The 13,994-nt window shown below is 39.0% G+C and overlaps 1 protein-coding gene across 2 annotated transcripts in view; it reads right to left on the bottom strand.

The window, feature by feature from the left end:
• pcdh15a (protocadherin-related 15a) overlaps nt 1-11,777 on the bottom strand; it is a 198,451-nt gene extending 186,674 nt beyond the window's left edge. Inside the window, exon 1 of one of the 2 annotated variants that reach the window (XM_056396135.1) lies at nt 11,159-11,777. The gene's annotated coding sequence lies outside the window, so the exon portion shown is untranslated. The remainder of the gene's footprint in view (nt 1-11,158) is intronic. The other variant, XM_056396137.1, reaches the window with a different exon arrangement.
• Between the last annotated feature and the right edge of the window lie 2,217 nt (nt 11,778-13,994).

Genomic DNA, 13,994 nt, shown 5'->3' with positions numbered 1-13,994 from the left:
CTGAAAACGTACTTTTATAGTCAAGTCTTAATACATATACATACATTTATGTTTTTGAGAGTTTATATGTAGCAGCTGTAACAGGAAAGCTGAACTGAACATCATCATGTTAACCTCTAGTGGGTATTTCTACAGCTTGTGAAACATCAAATGTAAGTTTTTGAAGATTTTGTACTTTACGACACTAAGGTTTTCGAGGCACCCGACCATGTGTACTTTAACAAAAATGCATAAGCCCTTGTAATTTTATCTTTATCGATTAATTTATTTTTGCATTGATGAAAGGATAAGTCTTGTGAGGGTGCTGCAGTATACTTGCCCAGAGATACAATACTGTCAATAAAACAACAGATATGTTAATAACGTTAATGGCGCCCACATTTATCCATAAATATTCACCAACAAAGCCTTATTCTACATTGCTAATTTTCTTTTATTGTTTCCTTTTGCCCTCTGCATCCCCCTTTTCTTTAGATCACTGTCCTTCTCTCTCCAGGATGACAGTTTTTGCAAAGAACACACTAAGATAAACCTATTTCTCATTGCATAATCATATTTCCAAAAATTCAACTGTCTTTGATGTTTTATGAGCACTGCTCATCTGGACACTAATCAGCAAAATTAATAATGTGACTGATTATTTGTTTCATATTTGACATCAGAGACAAAGACTGGTTTCTCTATGATCAGACTGTTTTTACAGACAGAGAGACATTAAAACTGCTAAGTAAAACATGGCAATGTTATGAAAAAAATACATAAGAAATTCTTATGAACACGTCCAAAGGAGGGTGATGTATCAGCTTTAGGGGAGAGTGTAACATGAAAGACAACCAGGATGGAGCCACACTAATCATCCAGTCTTGTCTCTAATCACATTTACTTCTTTAGTTTGCTGCTTTTAACCCAAAACATGGAAACACTCCACACATTTTCAATCCAGCAAAGACACATGTGCATGTAACTAATGTATACAAATCAGTTTCAGAAGTTTCAATATGGAGTACAACTGTCAGTGACTGCAAGATTCACCCAACATGTGACCTTAGTGGTTTTCTCACATTTGCATGTTATTTCACCCAATTACATCTGTCGAACCAGCCGCAGCAGAGAAGAAACTGGGGGTGTGAGGGGTGTGTTTGCACCTGGGCCGGATCTAACTATGAAATTAATTTAAGGATGGTGTCATTATGCGTTTTGTCTGTGTTTTCCAGCTGCATAAACTTCTGTGGAGTTTATAATAATAATCTTTATTTATAGCTCACTATTCAAAATCCACGTTACAAGGTGCTTGACAAAGGCAGCAGAATGAAATAGAGACATAATCTTGTTTGCATCTCCACATTTTCTGCTGCTTTATTGTGCTGTTAATTCTATAAGAAGTGGCAGCCGTTTCATTTATGTAGCTTAATATTAATACTTGAAGTCTATGGGCACCCGTCAAGGGCTACATCCTCCAAAATGATCACACATTTGAATCTACAATTCTCTCCAACAATTTCAATAAAAAAAAAAAGAACATTATAACCTTCATGAAGGAGGATGTATTGCAGGGCTGTTGTGTTCGACTGCATTAGTGTTCCTAATAAACTGTAAACTGAGAGTAAATATCAGTTACAGGCTGCAAGGTGGCTGACTGGAATTCATTGGTTGCATTCAGTGCTGCTCTAACCTGGAGTGGTGTCTATGCCTTGGAATGCCAATACAGTACGACTACATATCCACCTGGTACCCTAAAGATGTTCCTTAATTTAATCAAAATGATTTATTTTGTCATGTATTATCAGCAACATAACATATGTTTCACACCTCCGCTTCCCCATTTTAAAAATTACTTCTACTTGAGAAAATACTTCTGATGAAGGTCTAGAGAGACCGAAACGGATGATCAATAAATCGTGATGCTAAGCAAGAGCAGCGTGCGGGATATTCTTCTTTTCAAGACTTTTACTTGAGTTAAATTTCTTTAAAATAACAGTACTTTTACCTGAATGCTATTTTCCAGTACTCTTTTCCACCCCTGCTTTCGCTCCCACATATATGACACTACTATCCCCCCACAGAGGTCCATCCTTTGAGCACTCCATATTAAACAGTTACTATAGCTATGCTGATGATTCGCAACTTCTCATTTTTACTATCCACTGATCACATGAATCCTTTAAACTCCCTAATCAACTGCTTGGTTGGCTGTAAATGGTGTACAATTGAACATGGAGTCTTTGTCATAAGCTGCCTGAAGTTTTGCAGTTCCCTGTTCATGGGCCTTCAAGCTGAACCCACCCACACACTGCAGCGCATTCAGAGAGCGATGCAGAGAGCTGTTTAACTCACAAAAAACAAAAAAAAAACAAAAAAAACTTATTGAGGTCCTCATTAACCTCCACTAAATATCCACTGCTTTCAGAGTACAATTTCCTTGGTATGAAGAAAACTCTTAATGGCATTGCTCAATATTACATATTAAGAATGCTGTCATTTTATGAATACAGCCGATATCTTGGGTCTCATTGCACAATCTCCGTCCCTCATGGAGAGCATTTTATTATTTTATTTTTATTTATACACTTAAAAAGGTGTAATGTGTAATATAGTGCTACTTGCTCCACCTCCATAGGGGGCAGCATTTCACATCTTTGCCCCTGTCCAGTTAATCACATTGTTTTTTTTCCCACATGTCCTTATAATTTATTATTTATATGTGCATTTATTGTTTACAGTTGAAATTGTTGATAGCACTGAAGCAAATTATGAGTACTTGTAATACAAACAGTATGTTTTTATTTACATATGAAGGCAAGTGGATACTGCACGACACATTGGTGTCAGGCTACAGCAGCATAAGGGAGGGATGATGACATCATCACAAAGGCAGAATCAGAAAATAAGGTTTATTGCCAGGTAGGTTTTTGCTTACAAGATATTTGGCTTGGTGTTTGGTGCAGTATACAATAAACATTAACAGGAAATCACTACCAAAAATTAAAATACTGCAACAATCAAAAAGATAAATATACACATATTGAAAAAATAAAACTTTGAAAAATACTATGTACAAAAGTGTTGACGGAATACATGTGCAAAAGGTCGCAGTATAGACAATATCTGTTCTGTGCAGAAATAATATTCCAAGGTGTTACTGTAATGTGTGTTGTTGATGAGGCCAGACGCAGAAGAAAAGGCAGGTGCTGGTCCATCACTGGGGAAGACTGGACTGGAATTCTAATCCTGATACAGACAAATGTGATAGGACATTTTTTTTTTTTTTTAGATCATACAAGTTCTTTATTTTCAAACATTTTAGGTCTGTTGTGTGTGTATAATAAATAGTAAGGATAGATATGAATATGCTAAAATAAATACAGAATTAGGCAGTGGATCCTGAACCCGCTGGTTCTGAATCAAACAGTCTCTTTGTCTTACTTGTAAAAAAAGTTACTGAGGCATCTAGCTGGACAACAGTCGCAGGAACAGGCTAAATTATACAAAATCACTAAAACGTCTACATCATCAATCATACATTTATGCCACTTGAAGCGTTTGTCGGTACAGTTTGTCATTTGCACTAATGATACTTTCCGCTACAGACCAACATTAGATGTTACTCACCGGTCTAAAAAAAAAAGTTGCAGCTCGGCATCAGACCGCGTCTCTTTACTCGCCCGGAGATGTGTCCAGCAGTGGAAAGCCACACCAGGATTTACTCGTGTTTTCTTCTTTTCTTTGCTGTTGAAAGTGGTTTCTTGTTGGGACAGTCCTTCAGGATGAAGATAAAGATCGCTTTCTAGGTGCTTTAGCCATCTCCGCATTTCTGTGATGCAAGTCAGGGGCTGTAGTGTAACTTCAAGCTCTGGAGGAAGCTCTTATTCTTCGTGGGACTGAGGGCAGACTAGACACTACACTGACTCACAGCATCTAGTGTCATAAAGTGGTACTACAACACGGCCCGGGACGCAGCTAGTTGGTTAGCATTCTCATTTCAGTGGATATCTATAGAATACCATAGATGGAGGTCTTGGTTATGACATCATCACCGTGGTTCCTTCACATACTATTGATAGTGATAATTCATTTTTTGAACAGCTTAAACTAAAATTTTGGCCAGATCTTCCACATTACACCTTTAAAGAATGGCACAGCATGTCCTGCTGATGGTAGACCCTCATCAACAACATCACATAAAAGCAATCTAAAAGCCTTTAGTTTAGCATCCCACAAGCATTGTTGTTACTGATTTCATATATATATATATATATATTCCGCTGAAGTGAAGAGGTCTCAGACATATGGATCCCATTGCGCACACACACACACACACTCACACACACGCACACACACGCACACACACGCACACACACACACACACACACACACACACACACACACACACACAGATAGACAGATAGATAGATAGATAGATAGATAGATAGATAGATAGATAGATATAGGGAATTGCAGCCTTGCGTTAACAAAGCTGCTGGCTAAGGATCATATGCAATTCAATAACTTAATCAGCATAAATCTTTATGCTCTGCTTTGACCTGAAATAGATGTTTTACGCTGGTCATGTTTTTGTAAGTCGCCCTGTCTGGAGTCTGAAGTTCTAAATTCTAGTCAAATTAAGAGTCAGGACGATGATCAGAGATAGCTGTTTTTATCTCAGTAACAAATATCAATGGGGGGTTTGTTTAACAACAAACACGAGAGGGATTCCCTTCTATGTTAACAGTTGGAGAGTGGAAACAGTGGCATGACTGAAAATACTCATTTATCACGCTAGATGATGTCGAATGCAAGCAAGGCACCAACTTTAGACACTGACAATAATGCTACATTCCCTGAGTAAGTTGCACACTTCCTGTTCTTGCAAAGTTGCAGATATAAGTTCTGAACAGTGTACATTTTAAAATTACTTACTAAAATGTCAAACATTTGAGAAACCAGTTGGAAGGTGTTTTGAGCAACTGTATGTATTTATACTCCTTAGAGACATTGGTTTTATTTAGAAAATATCAGAAGCCAAAATATTTTGGCCAAGATAATTATAAAGATTTCTGATCCTGGCACATGAATAAATCTGACTGGCTGTCAATCAGCCAGTTAGAGCTGATATTCTTACTACATGTCTCAGGGAAATGAAGATCATCACAGTTTGTATTCATGTCCTCTTAATTTAAAACATCTGAGTCTTTGTAGAGAGATTGGTAAAGAAATTAAACTACTCCTAAACTACTTCTGACACTACCTGGAGCTTTAAGGCTTTAAGTGTGTGATTATTCTTAGTAAACTAAACATGTCATGTGGTAAGAAAAATACCAAATAACTTTAGATTATGACTTAAAGCATAATCAGTAAAATGTCACCCTGGAAGCGCATATTATGCTCCCACAACCTCCGATTACCTCAGAGCTCCATAGCATTGTGCATATCTTGAAATAGACATTCAAAAAGAGGCTGTGTGTCTGTGCGCCTCTGTGTTTGAGTGTATGTTCAAGGGAGAGCGAGAGAGCATGAGAATTTGGAGACGTTTTATTAGTGAGGTGGGGGGGTGGATCTTATGTACTTCAAGATTTATCCCTCTGAGACTAAAATCCTTCACAGGTCTTAGCAGGTTGCCGTGTGTCTTGATGTTTTTTTTATTTATTTTTTAATTTCCTGTGATATTGCCAACAGTGTAACCTAGATGTTTGGAATTGTTGGTAATTGTGAATGTAGAAATTCATAGGTTTTAGTTGAAGCATCATTATACTGATGGCGTTTCTCCTGGCGAGGCTGTTTGAGTGCACAGCAACATCAGCGGTGGGCTCTTCAGCTTGTGCATCCACTGAGTGCATCCTTCAGTTTACAAGTATCTAAAGTTTCAAATTGAATGACCTGTCCAACATAGCTGCAGCAAAGACCACAAAACCAGTCAGAACTAGATGTAGGAGCATAAAGCAGTGATGTCTTCCACACTGTTGTTTGTCTTCTTGTAATGTAGATTGCCAGTTTGGTTAAAAGTAGCTTTACCTCAAAGCTGCTCTGAGGAATATTTTTATATGAACAGATCAAATGACTACATGTAATATAAAAGCGAAAAAAACAAAGATAATTATCACCTGGTTCAACAGTTTAATTAAGCTCTACTGAGAATTTCAGCATTTCACTGGAAGTCATTTTATTTGGTTCTATTAGCACAACCTTACTGTTTTGATTCACTCTCATCAGTAGCAACAGGCAGCTTTTGTAAACTACCTACCCAGCACTAAGTTAGTGAGTAGCTGGTGAACGTAGTGGAGCATTTAGCAGCTGAAGAGCCAATTAGTTTCATCAGTGGCTGGTGGAGACCAAAACAGAGCTAAAAAGGTGAGCTCAAATTTGACTTAATTTGCTGGGTGGCATAAACAACTCCAAATTAATGCTAATGTAGATCCATCCTGCAAATATGCAACTGTTGTATGCATTTGTAAATTAGTATTTTAATTCTGTGTTTACTGCTCATTGCACTGCACCCCCAGAGTGGCCAAAAAACAATAAATGCAAGTTTGAAAATTAACAGAATATATTTACCATGTCAATTTTACTCATGATGTGCCTTTCAAGTCACATTGAAAGCATTAAGAACACAATGTGTTTTACTGAAGTTTTAAACCAATCAAGCCAGATTTAAAATGTTAAACTTTCAATATTTTCTTTAACAAGCTACACTCAGATGTTGAAGACAAACTCTGTGTTGGCTATATCACTTTACAGAGCCTTTCGAATCCAAACTTTTCACAGGGTTCCATGTTGAAACTCAATACAGTTCACAGGTGAGATTTCAAGAAATCACAGACAGACCGACTTATGAATTATGTTATTGAAAAATAGAATGAGTAATTAATAATAAAACTACCTTGTAATGTTGGTTACAGTTTGAAAGTGATTTTCTATATCTGGAGTCACCTAGTTAAATTCTTTATGTAATATAATTCACCACATTCTATTCTAATCATCATCATCATCATCATCATCATCATCAGGTACAAGTAAAAGTAAAGTCACACATGATTTACCAAGCAATCATCTTGCATGGTAAAGTTACAGAACATATACCATTACCTGTCACACCAGCCACAGATAAATACTCTTACTGAAGTGTGAAATTAAAACATGACCACAATGTTATCTGTCCATGCCTACAAATCATGCAGTCAATGTTTAGTCAAGCTATAATCATAGTATGGTAATTCCCATCCTTCCCCTCTATTTGCTTTTTGCACAGTACTATTTGTTTGGAGCTGGGGCAAATATTAATTTATGCTAATAGAATTTCAATCAGCAAACATATGGACACTTGCAAACTTCCTCCAAAATTATAAATGAAAATAATCTGCATATCTGCTTCTCTCAACCTGGCTCCCCTCAAAAGTCAAGCTGTCAGCGGCTCCTTGAGCAAAAATTAAAAATGAGAAATTCTTTCCTGAGGCAGCTGCCAGAGGGAGATGGCGCTTAATGTATACTTACTCATGCACTGGTGGGATCCTGCTCATTTGATGGACTTTAACAGAAGGGCAAGTAAACAACAAACCACTTTCAGTCACTATCTAATTATTGATTCAAAGGGCAAAAGCCCAAACTGCAACAGCATGATGAGTGCTTAATTTTAGCTTTTGCAGATGGTGTAATTGGCAAGTTGGACTTGTAGTTTGACACTGTTAAAATTGGAAATTCAGTGAAGAGGAGACTCTATTATGTTGCCTTTTTTTTTTTTTTTTTTTTAATAAACACTCACAGAAACATCTCATAAGGGTTTCATATGGAGGAGAGGTTAAACATCATCAACATCAACATCGTCAGCACAACTCTTGTTCCACTGTCGACCACGACCCTTCTCAAAGACACTCAGGTAATCATTCTTGAAGGAAGGAACTTCATTTCATAGCTTGTATTTTTGCAGAAAAATCAGGGATTCCAAGCAGAAGCTCAGCATCCACATGCATACTTGTTTAACACTTAAAATTGCCTACTCTCAGCAAGAAGTTGCTGCCCAGTCATGAAAAGTTACTGCAGTCCACATGCAGAGACTTAACAAGAGGGTGAAAGCACAGGAGCTTGAGGAACAAATTGCCCTTCAGCATTCTGTTGGGTTCTGCTGTAGATTAGCTGACAGTGCTCCCTACAACAATAAGGTCTGCCTGCTAACCAAATCTGAAAGAATGGGATCCCGCATTGTCTATTATTTCATGAACCTGTTACCCTGTGCAAACAGGTTGTATCAGGAAGAACATAACCAGTCATTGTGTTAGAAAGTGACAAGATAAATTAAATAAAAGAGCAAGAGAGGGAAAGAATGGAGAAACAGCTGCAGTGCATTGTTTTTCATATTCAGATCAAGTTCCCTTTCTGTTAATTTTGAGACTATTGGTGTCGCCACACTGAGATAACTAATTTACAATCATCCTCTGCCTTAATGCTTCAGTGGAGACCTGGACACAGTTTCTGCTACAGCTGCCAACCACAACGGTTAGTCAAGCTCTCCTACGACCTAATGCAGCAACAAGCTTTTGACTAGAGAGTTACACCTCAAAACTTAGCTGATGAAATGTAGTATTCCTGATTTGTAGATCACAGCAGCCCATAGGTCCTTCCATCAAAATTTAAATTATCTACAGCAACTGCAACCCTCCTTCTGCAGCGCCAGTAGTAAACTTCTGCATTTCAGTGTGTCAACTACCATGGCACTCTTCAAAAGTTACCCTTATTTGTTCAAGTTCTCAGACGAATCTCTTTGTTGCCTCCCTGTGGTTGCTCTTTTCTTGCTTATTTTCTTTCCCTTTCAAAAAAAAATAATTATATATATATATATATAGATACACACATACACACACATACATACATACATACACAAAAAAAAAAAAAAAAAACAAGAACTAAAGCCTTGATCACTTCTACCTGACACAAAGCACAGACAGCCATTAGTGCTTGCTACTTTTTTTGTGCATGACTCCCCTCTGTTACTTCTTTATTTCCCAAAGCAATGGAAGATCCGTCTCTCTCACCGGCCCCGGACAGAATACTGCAGAGCATTGCAATTTCACGCACTCACGACAGATAAATCTTTCTGCTTGGCTGGCCATGAATCTTACACAGGCTGAGTGGCCACACAGTATGGCACTGTTGCACCTGACGGCAGAGAAGCTGCTCCCTTTGATACTTCGCATGCACCTGCTTTTGTTGGAATCCCCTTTTTTATTTTCATGCCATCTAGGGTACAATTAGAGAAAATGAAAGAGCCGTGGGGGTACTGAACAAGTCAAGCATCATTTTGTTAAATACGCATCTAATTGCAATTCTACTCGAAGAAAGTAAAGCAAGAAGGATTTAATTAGCAAACTAAGATGAACTGACCCCATTTGTTTGGGCTTGCAGCGGGGTGCATGTCATGAAACACAAACAAATCCATTATTAAAGTATCATACTATATTTTGCATCCAGCTCACACAATATGCACACACACACACACACACACACACACAACCAGCCATTACTGTGAGCACATATCTTTAACCTTCAATAAATTAACCTTTAGTTTCTTTCCAAGCTGGCTTTCAACCGTCTTCCATACCCCCTCAATCATCAGATACTATCCCACCGAGCAAGCCATGACAATGGGCTGCCTATGGAGCAGGACACAGGCAGAATATCAATAGAGTGTGGCTGGCCTCAGCCATACTACTCTTCATCTCTCATTTCCCAAATGTGAGCCTCTGGAGAGAACTGGCCCAACCCTACACTCATGAAGACATCCTGCAGCAATGCTTTTTACATATTCGCTGCACACTTCTAGGGCACTACCCAAACCTGTAGCTGTTGGGAAGTGTAGTAGACATAAAATAACATGACGTCAGAGATCAGAAGAGCAGGATAGGAGCTTTTTCTTGATGTTCAGACTATGCTCATGCTCCTGGATACAATATCAACATATGTGATCTCACTGATTCAGTCATATGAATACCAACCAGTCTGCAGCAACCTACAGTTACACAAAGTGAAATGAAGACAATAAACTGTGTGCTATGGCCTTAAGTCTAAAAACTTGAATTTAACAAAACGTGGTTGAGGTCTGAATCAAACTGCACAGCCCTGAGCTGTGTCCCTCAGAATCCAGAGCCACATAGTTGCAGAGAGGGTTTCTTTATTCTTGCCACTCAATACTAAACAAATTACAATGGCTTTTGTGCTTCAGTTGCTTGCAGTTGTGTAGATGGATAGACTGCAGTTAAAGGCATGACACAGTGCATTACTATGCTCTCTGTGCACTCAGTTGCTGGGACCAGAGTGAAACGCATGTGTACAGTTAAACCATAAACTCAAGGCTATTTCTTGAGGATTTACTGCTTCCCTGATGAACAACAAATTGTACTTTCTTTAAAGCTGATGCAGAGCCAGTCTGCTTCATGATACGCTCATTTTCAGAATAAACGTCATGGCCCTTAGTGTTTGATTAATTTTGTTAATCCCCAAAATAAGAGTGCGTTTCATTTGAAGCAACCTCATGTTATACGTCTAATGACAAGAAAGATGTCTCCTTTGGCTTCTGGCGTGGGGAAAGCTAAAAAAGGATGGCACCGTCCTACACGATGCAAATCACATGTGTTCCCTAAATAGTGGCACTCCGAGGGAAGAAAGCTCGCACAGGAATCATTTGACCAAAGATCAGAGTGATGGTCGAGGCATTTAACAGCAGTTTTGACCCTGGTATCAAACATGTTGTCAGGGCAGACTAAAACACACATCCCTGAAGTATTGAGCTCTGAACTGGCAGGCTTCACATTCTGCAAATTACATTCGCCTTCACGCGTATGGAGCGTTGGATCTTCAGAGCGCTTCCGTAGGCTGACGTGTTAATTAAGCGTGTGAAACACAGTGAATGGTCCCTGGATAAAGCGGCACAACGTACAACATGAGGGATATCTTTCCACTGACGCTATGCCTGTCAAATATATATCGAAAGGCTGTGCTATTCACAAGGATTCCGATGGCACCTGCGCGTAACAGGCTCGCACAGAGGATGTCATTTTCCAAATACCCACAGTCATATGCTCAGAGTGGATTTAGCTCTCTGACACAACTTCTCATATATAATTAACCCCAGCAGCCTTGAGAAAACTCAATAGTGACAAAATGATTTTCTTACCTCAGGGGCGCACCCGCTGTATATGTATTCCAAGTGCACCAAAGGTCACTGCGCAAATATTCAGAGGACAAGATGTAGGAGTGATGAGAAGTAGGTTAGCCTGCACAATACCTAATCCTGTTCTTAGTGTCCTTCAGACGCCGTCAACCCTCTAATCTTCAAAGCGAGAGGGGTCGGGCACAGCACCGGGCGCTCAGAGACTCCGTTAATAATCTCAGCACTGCCAGTTTCTGTTTGGCTCACTTTCTCCTGCGCAGCCGGCAACACAAAGTTATCCGTGTTTATTTCACTACTGCAGGCGACCCTGAACATAAAAAAAATAACAATAAAAATGTCAACGTTTTCCAGTGAAAAAGTGGGAGAGGTCGGCGCAGTCTTCGCCGCTCTAGCCTGTTTACCATTCCTGGCAGGTGGCAAGTCCAACCACCCGCTGAAGAAATTCACACATCATCCAGCGGGATGTGGAGACGGCCGAAGCCACAAAGTGATTCTCCAGGCAGATTAACCCGTGAGTTGTGTTGGTTTTTCACACACCGCCTCTTTTCTTGCGCTCTGGCGCCACCCAAAGTTGTGTTGGAGCTGGTTTATATCCGAACGCAGGGATTCCCAAACGTCTTCACGTCCTGCCCCTCTCGCAGCAGATTTAGGCCATGCGCCTTAAATGGACGAGATTGAGATTTAGAGACACAGTTCCAGGGAAGACTTTTTTTTTGTTGTTGAATGATATCACTTGGTGCAGAATTTGACATCTGATTTAATTCTCTCATTGTTATTCCGTCCAGAGGATCAAATGAATTAAATATCAGTCAAATGGAACAAATCCAAATCTTTCCAGAGCCTCACTGAACGCCCTCAATATACAGCTGGTACCTCTTGTGAATTTATGGGCCAAATCAAACAAGAAAAAAAAGGTATCAGGATGTGCGTCGTGACTCCAAACATTTCTTAATATCCTTTGAGATCGTTTTTCCTGTTGTCAGTCTGCCAGTCATTATTTCTTTGTGTTGCCTCAGACGCCGCCATTTGTCTCCGCCCCACAGTTGTCCTCCCTATTTCCCACCTTGAGCCTTCACGTGACTGTCACACCCACTGCACCTGTTCCCAATCCGCCAATCAGCTCCCCAGTTGGTGTGCTGCTGTCCGTCATTGCCAAGGCTTTTTTTTTTTTTTTTTTTCCTGTGAATTCCTGTTCCTTCCTGCCTGTTATGATCATTGATCATTCAGCTGCTCTTTCTTGTCTTCTGCTTATTTGGACTCATCACCTGTTGATTAATATTGTTTTGAATATGCAACACATTATAAAACATTTACCCCCAATGTTCTTTTTTGAGACTTAAAGCTCAGTTTAAGAGCTAAAAACATACATAACATTATACATTATACAAGCTTAATATTGAGCTGATGTTTCGGAGTCTGCTACAGAAAATTCTGCTTTACTTCTGAATGGGAATTTTCATTATTTTTTATTCCTGTAGGCTAAATAATGTTAACAGTTCTTTTTATGCAAGGCAACACCAGCAAAACCCAACCAGGTTTTTTTTTTAATCTCTGTTAGTGTTGTAAAGAGTGGGAGGGAAAGGTGGGAGTTCTGTAATTGAGTGAGGAAGAACTGAAAATAAGGTCATGGTGCAAACTGACATTTTGGCAAACAAAAGGAATGCATATATTTGTTAATGCACAGCCCACATATAAAACATGAAACACTACCTTTTTTTATGTAATAATAATGACGCTTCCTGGGCATTTCTGTATTTTTTCACCTTCATCAAATATGTGCAACTCAGTTTGCAGCAAAGGGAATACTTACTGGTTTTACTTCTACACCATATTGGCTTTTAATAAGGTCAGAAGATGGGGGAAAAAAAGGTTGACTTTTACACATGGGGTTGCTGTTAAAGTCAAAATATGAGGAAATAAAGCCACTGTCAACAAACAAATGATCCCAAAACCAGCCATCAAATTAATTTGGCAAATTATATATTTCCAATTACTCTGCTGGTTTCCTGCTTAAAATGTCTGCCTGCTGTTGCTTCTTAATGAGTAGATAAAGAGGTAGAGAGGAGTTAAATCAGGCTCTATATATATACATGTACTCCCACATAGCACAGAACAATTTACAGCTGACTAGGCACATTAGAACATTACAGCTGACATTATGAGATGTTTGAGTAAGAAGGAACTGTGTTCTCAGAGTGCCATGTTTGCTGGTTTGCATGTTTACTGACAATCTGTATAATATCTATCCATCAGGCAGGACTGCAATGATCAGTTGTGATTTGTCTGTTTGGTTCTGTCATTACTGTAAATCTCACTAAGCAGAGTGAAAACACACTCGGTGTCTAGCGCGTTAGATGTAAGTGCTGAATCGGCACACGAGTTTGTATAATATAAAGTGCCTTCATGTGAAGTCTTTCCAGTTATCCCACACTGATCCCGTCTAAACTCTGATCTACAAATTACAAACTTCCAACCTGGTGTATGCAAGTCAGTATCTTTAACTGTGTCAAGATTGACACAGAGTTATGTCTAATTACATTTCTAAAAATCCATTTCTTGATTTATGCTCTACTGATGTTATTATTTTATGCAAGACTCATGATTTTATGGGAGACTGATCTAATTATATCACGGCCATAAGCACTGACCCTGTTAATGCCTAGTGTCATGTGCACCAATAACAACATAAGTGTGAAGGTCAGACCAATTAGACCTATTTCGTAATGCATTTGATAAATAGTTTTAGGAAGCTTGACATTACATGAGTGGTCTTATATTGTCAGTTTGGATTTTCAGCAACAAGAACAATTGTTGTCAGTGTGCTAGATCTTCGGAAATG

The sequence above is a fragment of the Seriola aureovittata genome, chromosome 14 (assembly GCF_021018895.1).
Source record: "Seriola aureovittata isolate HTS-2021-v1 ecotype China chromosome 14, ASM2101889v1, whole genome shotgun sequence".
In the NCBI taxonomy this organism is placed as follows: Eukaryota; Metazoa; Chordata; class Actinopteri; order Carangiformes; family Carangidae; genus Seriola; species Seriola aureovittata.
The sequence above is the reverse complement of the archived record's forward strand: the minus strand, read 5'-3'. Positions and strand labels throughout refer to the sequence as shown.